Source organism: Dermochelys coriacea, chromosome 3 (assembly GCF_009764565.3).
Source record: "Dermochelys coriacea isolate rDerCor1 chromosome 3, rDerCor1.pri.v4, whole genome shotgun sequence".
In the NCBI taxonomy this organism is placed as follows: Eukaryota; Metazoa; Chordata; order Testudines; family Dermochelyidae; genus Dermochelys; species Dermochelys coriacea.
Genome location: NC_050070.1, coordinates 188,120,385 through 188,134,463, shown reverse-complemented (window position 1 = coordinate 188,134,463; position 14,079 = coordinate 188,120,385).

Below are 14,079 nucleotides of genomic sequence, written 5' to 3'. Positions count from 1 at the left end.
TGGCAAGAGGGGTTTGGACCTGCTGCCTTTCTCTGCAGCCCAGTACCTCTCTAGGCCTTCCTGTCAGGTCACCAGGCCTGAGCTCCCCAGCGCTGCTCTCTCTCTCCCTCCACTATATGCTTTAGTCCTTCAGGCAGCTACATCCATCTCTCTCCAAAGCTAGAGAGAGACTGACCCAGCTCCTGGCTCACTGCCCTTTTATAGGGCTAGCTGTCTCCTAATTGGGCATAGGCCCCAGCTGTGGCTGCCTTCCCAATCAGCCTTTTTGTATTGGGACACAGCCCCAGCCCTCTCCAAGGGCTGGCTTTTAACCCTTTCTGAGCTGGAGTGGGGTGACCACTCCACTAGACCTAGATTGAAATGTTCTTGCATGAAGCATTGGTTGAATAACTTGTAAAAAATAACTGAAGTTGGTTCACAAATAATCCACAAAGAGAAAAGAGCTAAATTAATCCAATAAACTGTCCAGGGCAAACAGTTTGCCTAGCTCTGGTGCTGCCAGTCACAAAGAATTTTATTGTATATTGTCACAAGCACCCTATAAAATTCTCAGCTATCAAGATCTTTGTGAAATGTATAATATTACTGCTAGATGCCATTAGTCAGATTTCAAGGGAGTTGCAGGAGCATGGTAATGGGCAGAATTTGATCTATAATGTGGTCTTCTAGGTAGATACCAAGAATAATGTTGAGAAATACTGCTAAGAGTATTACACTGTATATATTTGCTTCATACAGTCTCTACCTTTTTACAGATTAAATTCAAAATTGTTAGTAACTATTATGTTAATGCAAAATGATCACTTTAATAAAGCAGTATGAGATGCTTTAATCTTATTTAAGTCACATTAAATGAGATAACTGAAAACATTTCAGCCCAGTGGAATTCTTGTCATATTATCTAATGCTAGGACATTGGATGAGATCAGTTTACTGCGTAAAGCATTATAAATTTGGCCTTTAGGGGTACAATGTATCTGGTCCTGCATTAATTCTCAAAGAGCTTTTTCTAGGCCACTGGACAGGGGAAGAGCACTGGGGAGTGGTCACACCAGGGTACAGCAGCATTGCTCCCAGTTAATAGAATTAAGCTCAGGGAAGAGAACAAAAAATGTTTGAGGTAAGGACAGGGACTGAATACACAATATATCCGGGTAATTAAGGAGGCACATGCTACAGTTTCTCTATGGATGGTGAAGCTACCTCTCCACCATTCACTGCTCTAGAGCCCCAGAAAGAATTCTGGCTGAGTCATCTAGAATTCCTCTGGGAGGAGAGGTGTGTGGCCAGTGACTTAAAAGCCATAATCTAATCCTTAGAATATGAACTGCGATGAGGAGCTATCTTCTTGTTGTTCATGTGAGAGAAACCAAATCCTTCATTCACTCTATATGTCACTTATTTTTTTCCACAGTGCAGCTGAGTTAGCCATCAATACATATTCAGTGCAAACTATATTCCTTCTGAATATGGCTTAACAATGCTAACAATTGTCCCAATTATATGGTCTTTTAAAGGCTGATAACTCAGTCAAAAGAAAGCTTTCACTAGAGCACTCAAAGGCACTTCTCAACGACAGCTATTTCCATCCTAAATTTTGTCTCCCTACTCCTAGCTCCATTTTGGTGTAAGAACTGTGTGTGTGTTTTGGTGGGGGGCGGGGGAGGAGAGGTTAAAAAAAACCTACTGAACTCATATTTACACATCTCAAAACATTCACTTTCAGACAAGGCAGAAACCAAAGTCTGGGCTGGCCTTGTAGGGTATGTCAACACTGTCCCAGCTTGAGTAGGCAGAGAGCACTAGCTCTGCTCAAGCCAGCATGCTAAAAATAGCCATGTAGCCCTGATAGTGTGGGCAGTAACTGGGGCTACTCTCAGCATACTTTGAGGTCCCCATGGGTTTATACTGAAGCAGTTAGCCCAAGCTACTGCCATACTACCCCTAGCTATACTGCTTTCTGAATGCTAGCTAGCGCTTGTCTGTCCATCCCATCTGGGAAGCATGTTCCCAACTGCAGTATAAACATAACCTTAGTAAAGTTACTGCAAACTTTGTCCCCATGCAGGAAAAGTTTCAGGCTCTCATTCCCTCTGCTCCAATGTGCTAATATCCATATGTGACCTGTTAGTCATATCTGCCAGTCATACTCTTCCATTTCAAGCAGTTAACCTTTCTTTGTCAGTCAGATCCCGTGGGGCTTTAAAAAGTTGTTCCAGTGTATCAGAAGCTGCAACTTAATACTTAGGTCCACCCAAAATATGCACTTAAACATTAGTTACCATTCTAATTGAGCATAAACACATTGACACTGCTAATGACCCACTGCATTAGTAGCTAAAGGAAAACCGATCTTATTAATTATAATGTAAAATAATTAGAGCAAAATACCTAGATTCTTTGAAAATGTCACACACTTGTCGTCGTCTGCAAGTGAAGCATTATCAAACCTTCTAACTACTGTAGGCTGTTCTAATTCACTAGTTATGGCTACTATTCAGGTAATATTGCAAAATGGAATATTGTAATGCTCTACTTACTATCAAATTCCCAATTATTTAACTGGCTGACACAAGAAAAAGTTGGGCTAGCAGAAATCCCATGTTTTTGGGGGCACCCTAAAAACTCCTTTAATGACTAATAAAGTACTTAAAGTTTTCTTGAGTCTGCTACATTTCCTACAGTAGTGAAATATAATGAGATATAAATGTATATACTTCTAGGGCTAAGTGTGAATTCTTATTCTAATGCTCACATATAGCAGTGAGCAATGAGCTATCCCAATGAACATTTGCATTGGGGATAAATGTTGATGAATAACAAACATAGAATGTGTTTGTTTTCATTTTAGAGGACACACAGTAATGAGTTGGCTGAATGTTTCTGACGGGGTAGATGGGTCCAATGCTATAACTGGAAAGCAGGAGATTACATCCTGTCAAACATATCTGCTGCTGGGAGTAAAATGGTAGCAAGTCCTTCTGAGGCAATAGGAGCTGGAGTGACTGATTCATTCGGTATCCTAAACAATAATGAGGCAAAAGTACAGAGATTCTGAAGGCTTATGGGAAAGAGATGGGAGGTCTTTTCAGCCAATTCTCACCCTGGACTCTGGGCTGTAGGAAGCCATACCCACTTACTTTTATATATCAACTGCTCAAAGCTTTTTCTCATCTTGAACCCCACAGACTGAAACAGCCTTTTAAATTGCTCCCAATGAGGTGCAGGCTGGATCTCACCCCACTCATCAACAAAACACAAAAAGGTGGGACAAAGGGGACTCAAGGAGTGACTAGCACCCCCTCCTGGAGCAATCACTTCCACCCTATTGTGTCCCCAAGCTCATCCACAGTGGATCTCTTTCAACATATTCTCTCTCTCTCACACACACACACACACACACACACACACACACACACACACAGAGCCCAGCTCTGGTATAGGGGAATAATCCTCGTGTGAAGCTGTGGAGCTGGCAAGCTGCATTGTCTCAGCACTGAGCACTGGGTTGTCAGGCAAAGAGAGAGGACCAGGGAGATGAGAAGTACAACTAGCCTGGTATACAGTATCAGACACCCTGCCTCCAAGCAACTGCTTCCCACCCACACTCCAGCACAATTCCCAAGGGTACTGGGGCTGAGGTGCTGGGCTCTCAATATGACTGTAGTGAATTGCTACACTAACATTTCTATGATTGTTAGTGTAACCCACTGGTGAATGTAGGTTATCCTCTGTGCCAGTCTATGGAGGATTAATTGTTAAAGCCCTCAGCTTCAGAGCTTTAGCTGTGGGCACTCATACTTTTAGCTCCAGTGGTGGTGGTTCATTTCTTGGTGCATTGCCCATTAGGGTGGCCATAACGTAAACATCATTTTTTATTAAATGTATTCAGTGTAAATACATGAATAAAGGGGCTAGTCATCCCCCTCCACTGTCAGGTGGGGTGAGGAGGGCCAACCACCAGCTCAGCAGCATGCTCCCAATGCCTCCCTTGGTCCCTGCTCCAAGGCCTAGGCTTGAGGGTGGAGCCAATGGGTTTCTGCATGCTCCATCCTAAGAGGGTGGATATTTGAATGGATGTGACCATCTACGTTACTTGCATGCCGCCTCCTGCCACAGCTATTCTGCCATTGCAAATAGGGATGCCCTGGTAATTTAGGGTGAGTAGCAAAAGTCCAGCTTGGAAAAAACACTGTAAAATATCTAAATCCTGCATTTTTCAGAAAAATATTGGCATGAGTGTTTTGAATGTAGATAGCCTCCAAAATTAATAGCTGCTGCATAGACACTTCAGTTTATTAAAACTCTAGACTGTTCCACACAGTTTAAGCAACTTGACTGAAATGCATGCTGCTTATTGACTGGAGACATTACCCTTTAAGCATTTTTATTGTTCTTTTAATGTCTAAACCTGAGAAGATTATGGTTATAAAATGAATTATAATTATTCCTGTTTAGCACATACTCTCTGCAGTCATTTTATTAAATGAGTTTGCTGCTGTAGAGGTGCTATACTTTATGTAAATGGTATATAGATGGCTTTGGCTTCTTTGAGTCCTTGCTAACTGTATGTATACCCCCTAAATAGATTAATATGCAGATAATGCAGTATGAGCCTAGGAAAATGAGACAGATTCTTAACCTCTCTGGTGGTTTAAAAGTTAGTAGCTGTATCCCTCAAAGGGCTCTACAAGTCATATACCAGTCTCCACCCCTGCCCCATATCAGTCTTTCTACAGGTCTCATTAGACCATCGAATTGATTACATTAGGCAATAACAAGCTGTCTCATTCCACCACCTTCTTTATTGCTCTTTCATGCTCTCATAAGGATACCACCTTCAGCAGGCCTTTTAAAATGGACAAATAAAGGTTCAAATAAAGGTTGATCCTCAAAAACGCATCCAATTGGCCTTAGCTATTTTAAATGGACAAAACTCCTATAGTACATGTAATAATTTTAATTTAGTGATTTAAATAAGGAACCTGAAACCAATTATTTTTAAATTATTGAACTATTAAGACAAAATTCCAGAGAGGGCAGCTTCCCTCTTTTAGAAACCCTGCTCTGGGTCTTTCATTCTATTTTATTTTGTTTTGTTTCTTTTTCTAATAGAATGAAGCAATTACCTTTTTAAAAATACTTATCCCCATGATCCAATGTCATCTACTGATGAACTGCTTTTATTATTTTACCCATTATTTCGGCTATCTGCTCTTTGAGGCAGGAAGCTTTTTTTTGTTCTGTGTTTGTACAGTGCTTAGCAGAATGGGGTACTGGTCCATGACTGGAGCTTGTAGCTCATACTGCAATATAAATTCCCATAACTTAGGGTATGTCTTCACTACCCACTGGATCGGCGGGCAGCGATCGATCCAGAGGGGATCGACTTATCGTGTCTAGTTTAGACGTGATAAATCGACCCCCGAGCACTCTCCCATCAACTCCTGTACTCCAGCGCCGCAAGAGGCGCAGGCAGCATTGATGGGGGAGTGACAGCAGTTGAGTCACCATGGTGAAGACACCATGGTAAATTCATTTTAGCTACTTTATTCATGTAGCTGAAGTTGTGTAACTTAGATCAGTTCCCCGCCCCCGCCCCCGCCCCCCAGTGTAGACCAGGGCTTAGTATTTATTATGGCCAGAATGTGCATGGGGCTATATGTCATGTTCACAGCATACTAGCAGAAGTTAGACCAAAACAAAAACAAAAACCAACTCTTGCTAGAAGGTTGCAAATTAACACTACTTTATTTCTTAGAATTAAAAATGATAATGCACAAGAACTCCAAAACAGAGAGACCAAGCAGGTCTCCACAGCTAAAATAGAGGCACAACTCACCCCAGCTTACTGTAGTATTTCTTTCTGCAGACTGACTGCTGTTAGGTCCTGATCACAAGCTTTCCTAAAGAGCCTTCTAGCCTGAGCCTGAGACTCTGAAATGTCAAGTGGCAGCTTACAATTTTAACATGGTTTTCACTACATCAAACTGTATAGACAAAAGCAAACATCCTTACTAGAGTTCACAAATACATGAAAGATGGAAGTCCTAGGCATAACATGTAGGGAAAGTGGTGATGAGAATGACTGACATATGCTTGTAGTCTAGACCTATAGGCACTGCAATGGAATTAGGTTTTTAAGAAGGATTTGAATGGGGACAGGGCAGTGACCCTTACAGACTTTCTCAGGGAAAGAGTTCTACTCATGGGGAAGTGGTGTGGAAGTGCTGAGACCATTGTAGGAGAAGTGGAGAAATGAGTCATTGTGGCTGGTGTCCATGGCATAGGGAAGGGTATAAGAATGCAAGACGTGGCTAAGTAAGGAGGAACAGAGTTGTGAAGGGCCTAAATGCAAAGACAAACTTGAAATTGATGCAGTAGAGGAGGAATTACCGGAAAGATTCAAAAAGGGGTGACATGGTCAAGTCAGCCATCAAGAAAGTTCATCTTTGTAGCTGCATTCTATATTGACAGGAGGACACAATGTGGTTGTCATGGAGCCAGGAAAGAAAGGTATTATGGGTCAAATTTTTAGGGGGAGGGATACCAGATCATGATTGTATTTGTGGGGAACAAGCCAGAGACGTATAAGAGCATAAGGGGAAAGGATAAAGAAGAGATGAAAGAGATGATAGTTGGGATGGGGCTGGGTTGAGGGACCTGGTGGAGGGATCAGAGGTGGACATAAAACAAGCAATCATGGTTTTGAAGAAAGAATCACGTGAGCAATTAACTTAACAGCTGGTAACTCAATAAGCAGAGCATTCACTATAGAGTTATCAGCCAGACAAGATTAGTTGGTGAGTCAAATGTACTGCAAGGAATAGTGGGTGACTGGAGCCTGACAAATAGTTATTTACTGGCTAGAGAGGTCTCTTGGGTGTTCAGCAATGAAGGGTAGCATGACCACAGCAACAGAGCTGAGGACTAGCTGTGGAGGTTTTCAGAAAAGAGTAGCAGTTCTGCCTGCCTTCCTCACTTAGGACTGCCTGACAAAAGTAGTATGAAAATGGTCTAGCCCAGGCACAAAGTCTATGGCTACATTAGAGAGCGTACTGTATTGGTGCACTGCTGCAGCTGCACTGCTGTAAGCTCTCTAATGTAGCTGCTCTAAGCTGATGGGAGAGAGCCCTCCAGTCAGCTTAATTACTCCAGCCTCCTTGAGCAGTGGTAGCTATGTCGGTGGGAGAGCTTCTCCCACCAACATAGCACTGTCTACACCGGTGCTTATGTTGGGGGAGTGGTTTTTACATAACCATGAGCAACATAAATTATACTGATATAAGAGGTAGTATAGACATAGCCAAAGTTTACTTGATCACCTTTGATATGATGAGAAATGATAGTTTGTTCATTCCTGGCAAACAGGTTACTAGACTTTAGCATGAGGCCTGTTTAGTACTGAATTCTCATATGGAACTGTCCCCATTTTGTTTCTTTATCTAGAGAGATTCCTTGTACCTCCCATTTAGACATCTGAAAATTGCTCTTAGTTTCTCCTAAGTATTGAAATATTATTGATACCCCTGGATATACACACAAAATACATTACAGTCTGCTGTAATACAGGTTGACATTAAGATAATTAAGATGTCACAAGGGATAATGCCTAGGTTTTGCAGTTAATTCAGAACTTATGAGAACCTATTTTTCTACTGTTGCTTTTCACGGCATTGTAAATACCACTCAATCAGTTATAATAGTACACACAATCAATTTGTTAACCACTGAATCAATAGCCTAGTAACAAAATGCACACCCAAAAAGTGACTCAATCAGGAAGATACTAAAAAGGTAATAAAAACAATTTTAGGTGTTTGAGATTATACAGATTTGAGCATCATAGAGCTGAAAGGTCCAATTTAGTTCAAAATGGACATGCTATAAATCTTCCCTCTGAAATCTGTAAAACACATTAGTGTAATACCTCTTGGGAGATCTGGATTAAATTGTTTGCATATGTGCTGGAGAAAGGTCTGACAAATCTTTGATATGAAAGGCTAGATTTTTGCCTATATGCAAAAAGAGATGGGGTATGGTATAATGGGCCTTTGCTACCTTCTTGTGCTCCTGCATAATCATATTCCTTATGCTCCTGGGCTTTAATTCATACAAACCACCCTCATTCATCAAAACACTTAGGCATACACTTAGCTTCAAGCATATTCTTAGCTCCTGTAAAAGTCAATGGGATTTAAGCAAGCGCTTAAGGACTTTGCTGATCAAAAGTAGCTTTGTCACACAAGAACCAGGGAACTCTAGGAGCAACAAATATCCAGCCTCTGCATATTTCACTGGGGCAAGGGTGAATCCATGGCCCTGCTTCTACTCAGCATTGTTCCCACCACTGTGACATGTGCATCTCAGCTTGTGTATCACCCCTGCAGAGAACTGGGGAATAACTGTGTCTCCTGAGCCGCATGCATTCCTCCCCTTCAGATGGTGCATCTCACCTGCTGCTACAGGCTGTCGTTAAAATGACAGTGTAGCCCTATGGAAGCAGGTTATAGCGGGTTAGGCATCTAACTAGATAGAGCAGGTTCCACCACAGTCTAGCCACATGGGTCAGGAATTGTTAGTCACTTACATTTTAAGCTGTATCAAACCATTATATCTAGATAAGTAAAATAAATTAAAGGAAAACCTTTTAACAGTCAAACTTAAGCTGCTATTGACTTCAGATGCCTATTGGCTCTTTCAGGTCTGAAGGTGAATTTGGGGGAAAAAATGTAATTTCTAGCATTCTGTCTCTGAAATGTATTAGTTCTTCTGAAAATGAAGCTGCTGGCTGCTGCTCCTGCTGTCATGGAAACAGACATTTTGCTGGGAACAGGGAAGGTTGCTTTAAACTAATCACTATTTCACAAAAAAGAAAACAGGTTTTGTGGAATGATTACCTTAAAAGAACCTGTCCCTGTTTTTCAGCAGTCCAAATCTTAGTCTGAATGGCAGAGGAAGTGACTGCTGGCACACAAGTGATCAGCATTTGTAGACGCAGAGGGTTCCGATAGCGGGGCTCTGGTGGTGATTTAAAGGGCCCGGGGCTCCCAGCCACCGCCACTACCCCAGGGCCGGAGCCTCATGTTAGTGGTAGCTGCGGTGGCAGACGGGAGCCTGGGAGCCTTTTTAAATTGCCAGCCTGGGGAAGCTGCCTGGTACTGTCAGCTGTATACCAGCTCTTGCTGAAACGCACTATTGGACCATACTGGCTTACTTTCACCTCTGCTCCACACCTCTTAGAAATTTCCCATTATGCAGTCCAGTTGCTCAGGCTATGTTCTGGAGTCGGGGTTTGGGCCTTGCTGGATACATGTACATTGGCCTGAAATAGTCTGGATTTGATGACCTTCCAGGCATTCTGCAAATGACATCTGTCTGACAGGACTCTTGGGAAGGGCTGAGGGACTGCTTCTTAGTTGAAGAAGGGTTGACAAAGCCAGGTTAGCTGAGTTGCTGCTAAAGTGCCATTTTAATGCTGCTGAGATTTAAATTGTATTGTTAATGTTCTAGGGTACCTAGAATCTTTGGATAGGTGGCTCTCGAGTTATTTTTAGATCAAAATAAATTTAAGTGTGGAGAGACTTACAGACAGAGAATGAATCCCTTTTGAACTTAAATCATTTGCAATGTAACTATTTCTTGATGTAGCTGTGTTTAATCTACAAAACTGTGATGGGTTGCACACAGAAATCAGAATTTGGTCATATGTCTTCATCAGCTTGGAAGATAGGAGCTTATCTTCTCAGCTAATGTCAAGCTAGTCAAAACTCCTATACAATAGCTACTCTCTTCACAAGTAGGCTGGGAAAAATACTGTCATCCTATAGAGCCCAAGTATTTGACTCTACTCTTGGATTGCCCAGTTTTCAATAGCCTTGATCTCTTTCAATGTATTTTTTCCCTGTTAGTCAAACAGCATTATGAATGAGTCTCACTCAAAAAAAAAAGGAAATCAGCCTAAGGTTCTTTAGCTGAACCCTGGACACGTGGATACCTACTGTGGTAGGTGAAATAAATGTACAAAATCCACAAAATGGATTGTACAAGTGGCAAGCATTATATCTGAAATTTAATTGTTGGATCTCTCAATTCTTTATCAGAAACTCAAAGAGCTAAAGAAGAGAGATCCATGTAGAATTTCATATAATACCTTGTTGCATAAAAAGTCTTCAAATGTAGTGGAAGTGATAATGTCACACACTGAACTATTTCAGTGATTTTATATGTAAAGACTCCTGGTGTTGTGTTGCACATTTGTTATAGAGGTTATTCCGTAAAGTAATTTGTTTTGCTTAAGACTATCTGATGTCTTTCCATTTCCTTTACATTTGAATCACACAATGTTTCTGTGCATACATGAAGATGAAGCTAAGGAGACAAATAGATGAGAGCAACATATCCTTGCAGTCTATACTTTCTCCATTCATTTTTATTTGCTCTGATTTTCAAGGTGTATTGGGAAACTAACTTAGATAAATAGGTGCATGGAGCTCTGTTACAATGTTTTGGCAACCCTAAGTAAAATTGGCAGGTAACAGAAAAAATATTTTAAAAACTATTACATCTGTCAAGCATACTGTGGATTCTTCAGCTGATTATCAAGTTTCTGGTCCCATAGGAAACTGATTGCATAGAAAATTCTGAGAGCAACTTCATTGGTGCTAATGCGGAAAATCTTGGCTCCCATGAAATACAGGGGAGAGCTTTGGAAGTATGATGGTATTTGCTAGGAAGCCTGGGTGCATAATTCTGTATTAATTAAGAAATCTTAACAAATCTGGTGGACAGCACACATACAGACGATGTGTTAAAATTAAGCTATTACCAAAAAATCATGCATGTTTGATAAAAGTAAGTCTCTTTCTATATTCATAGAGTGGATTAGGTTGTTGTTTTTTTAAGTGTCTTCTAAATTTGTAGGACATCTTTCATTCTGTTGCATTCATTAGTCAAAAGGAAAAAGAAGGGAATAAGGAAAAGACAGCAGAAAAAACAAAACTTCAAATTTTTTAAAACTGTTTTGTGAAAAACTTCAGAAACAACTATTCCATTTTAAAATGCAAATGACTTCAAATTTTTGATAATTTTCATAACAACTGAATAATTTAAAACAAGGTTTAACAAAGTGCAATTTTGAGGGATTTCTTTTTTCACTGAGATGTGTGTATTCTGTATAAACAGAGTTCTATATTATATCAAAATACATAGTAGAATTTGATATAAGCACCAATTAGATATATGATAAGGTTGAACAGTAGTATAGTGTGAGGCTCACTCTGGCTTCTCTAAATTTTTTCTTATCATATGTAATACCTACCTGTTAGGGCTTATCTGCCTGGAGAACTATTCTGGATTAGTTCCATGTGTGGGTGCTTCTTCTAGAATAAAAGTACCTATTCTTAATTGTTTTACTCCATCTTGGAATAAACTAATTCAGAATATGGCACTACTATTCTAGGGAAAAAAGTATCCGCATGTGGACTTAATCAAGAATTGTCTGCTTTAAATGCCTTACCTTATTCTGGATAAATTTTCAATGCATGAGGGAAAAGATAATGTTTGTCTCCTCTGCTCAAATGTACCTGGTATCCCATAAAATGGAACACTGAATTACTTCTAGGGTGAAAGGAAAAAAGCTATCATCACATTTCTCATTCTCTGAAGGCTACAAAATCAGTGACTGAGCTGAAGTGAATAAACTACTTAATATAATATCCATCTGACATGATGTTTTCAGCTGGGGCAGAATGTTTGAACATATAATAAATACCTGACAATGACTGGACTAGCCAACAAAAAAACCAAAAACCAGCAGGAACATATATACACAAGTAAAGAATGGTGCTTGTCAAATCCCAAGTAAGGCAATATACCAGCAAACTCTTCTCTTCTGAAATCCTGTAGTTTGACAAAGGAGATTACTAGGCCAGATTCTGATGAATTATACCAGTGTAAAGTTGGAGTAACTCCACTGGATCTATATTGATGTAAATGTGATCAGATTCTAACCTACTGTATGCTCAGGAGCCTTTTGCACCCGGGAACTGAAAAAAATGCAGTACCTATCATCTGCAAAAAGCCAAGCTCACCCTTTTCTACCAGAAAGTTTTTGATATGGTCTCCCACAGTATCCTTGTCAGCAAGTTAAAGAAGTATGGGCTGGATGAATGGACTATAAGGTGGATAGAAAGCTGGCTAGATCATCGGGCTCTGTGGGTAGCGATCAATGGCTCCATGTCTAGTTGGCAGCCGGTATCAAGCGAAGTACCCCAAGGGTCGGTCCTGGGGCCAGTTTTGTTCAATATCTTCATTAATGATCTGGAGGATGGCATGGACTGCACCCCCAGCAAGTCTGCAGATCACACCAAACTGGGAGGAGAGGTAGATATGCTGGAGGGTAGGAATAAATACAGAGGGACCTAGACAAATTAGAGGTTTGGGCCAAAAGAAAACTGATGAGATTCAACAAGGACAAGTGCAGAGTCCTGCACTTAGGATGGAAGAATCCCATGCACTGCTACAGACTAGGGACTAGGCAGCAGTTCTGCAGAAAAGGACCTAGGGGTTACACTGGATGAAAAGCTGGATATGAGTCAACAGTGTGCTCTTGTTGACAAGAAGGCTAACGGCATTTTGGGCTGTATAAGTAGAGGCATTGCCAGCAGATCGAGGGACATGATCGTCCCCCTCTATTTGACATTGGTGAGGCCTCATCTGAGTACTGTGTCCAGTTTTGGGCCCCACACTACAAGAAGGATGTGGAAAAATTGGAAAGCGTCCAGCAGAGGGCAACAAAAATGAGTAGGGGACTGGAACACAAGACTTATGAGTAGAGGCTGAGGGAACTGGGATTGTTTAGTCTGTGGAAGAGAAGAATGAGGTGGGGATTTGATAGCTGCTTTCAACTACCTGAAAGGAGGTTCCAAAGAGGATGGATCTAGACTGTTCTCAGTGGTAGCAGATGACAGAACAAGGAGTAATGGTCTCAAGTTGCAGTGGGGTAGGATTAGGTTGGGTATTAGGAAAAACTTTTTTCACTAGGAGGGTGGTGAAGCACTGGAATGCATTACCTAGGGAGGTGTTGGAATCTCCTTCCTTAGAGGTTTTTAAGGTCAGACTTGAGAAAGGCCTGTCTGGGATGATTTAGCTGGGGATTGGTCCTGCTTTGAGCAGGGGGTTGGACTAGATGACTCCTGAGGTCCCTTACAACCCTGATATTCTATGAAATGGTCTACATCAAGTTTACAGAAAACAAAAGGGCTTTTCTGTCCCTCCTATATGTTGTTTCATGAAGTGCCACCCTGTAGCATTAAATGTAAAAGTATATTGCTGAATTAAGTAGGCCAAATTCTGCTCAGTTTAGTGCAAACCTATTGCTTTCAGCAAAGTTGCCCAGGTGTAACTGAGAGCAGAGTTTTGGCCTAGAATGTTTCATTAATACAGTAGCATGGAAGCCCTGTTATTATGAATGACAAACGTGGTTAAATTTGGTTACAGAGTTCAAGGAAAATTTATTTCTCTGTTCCATCATATCTTTCCATTGCCACATTTCTCTTCATTTATGTGGCAGGGTTTACAGTAATGGAATATGGTATAGTGATGTGTCTCCAAGCCCTCTAAGGAACAGATCCTCAGCTGCTATAAATTGACATAATGTCAATGGAGCTATGACAATTTACACAGGCTGAGGGTTTGCCCCAAGTGACTTGGTAAAGAAAATTACTTTATATTCATCTTAGACGTAAATTGAGAAGGGGTCTAGGAGAGTGGTAGCAAGAGGGGAGGAAATGAAACAGGGCTTTGATGTAGTATATTATAATAATAGCATGTGATAGAAGCAGGCAATTTCTTAACGTTTTGGTGATAAACTATGCTTACTCTGTTTTCAAGGCTTACAATACTGCAAGAATGATTTGATGATATCACATATACATTTATATGGAATTATAACAATTATAACCATTTCAGCTGGAACTCTGCATTAGTAATGTATTGTGTCTGTGCTCTCAGTTACAAACTTTGGTATATATTGTTCCATTGTTAATATTCCAATTATTTACATACATGTTTGTAAAT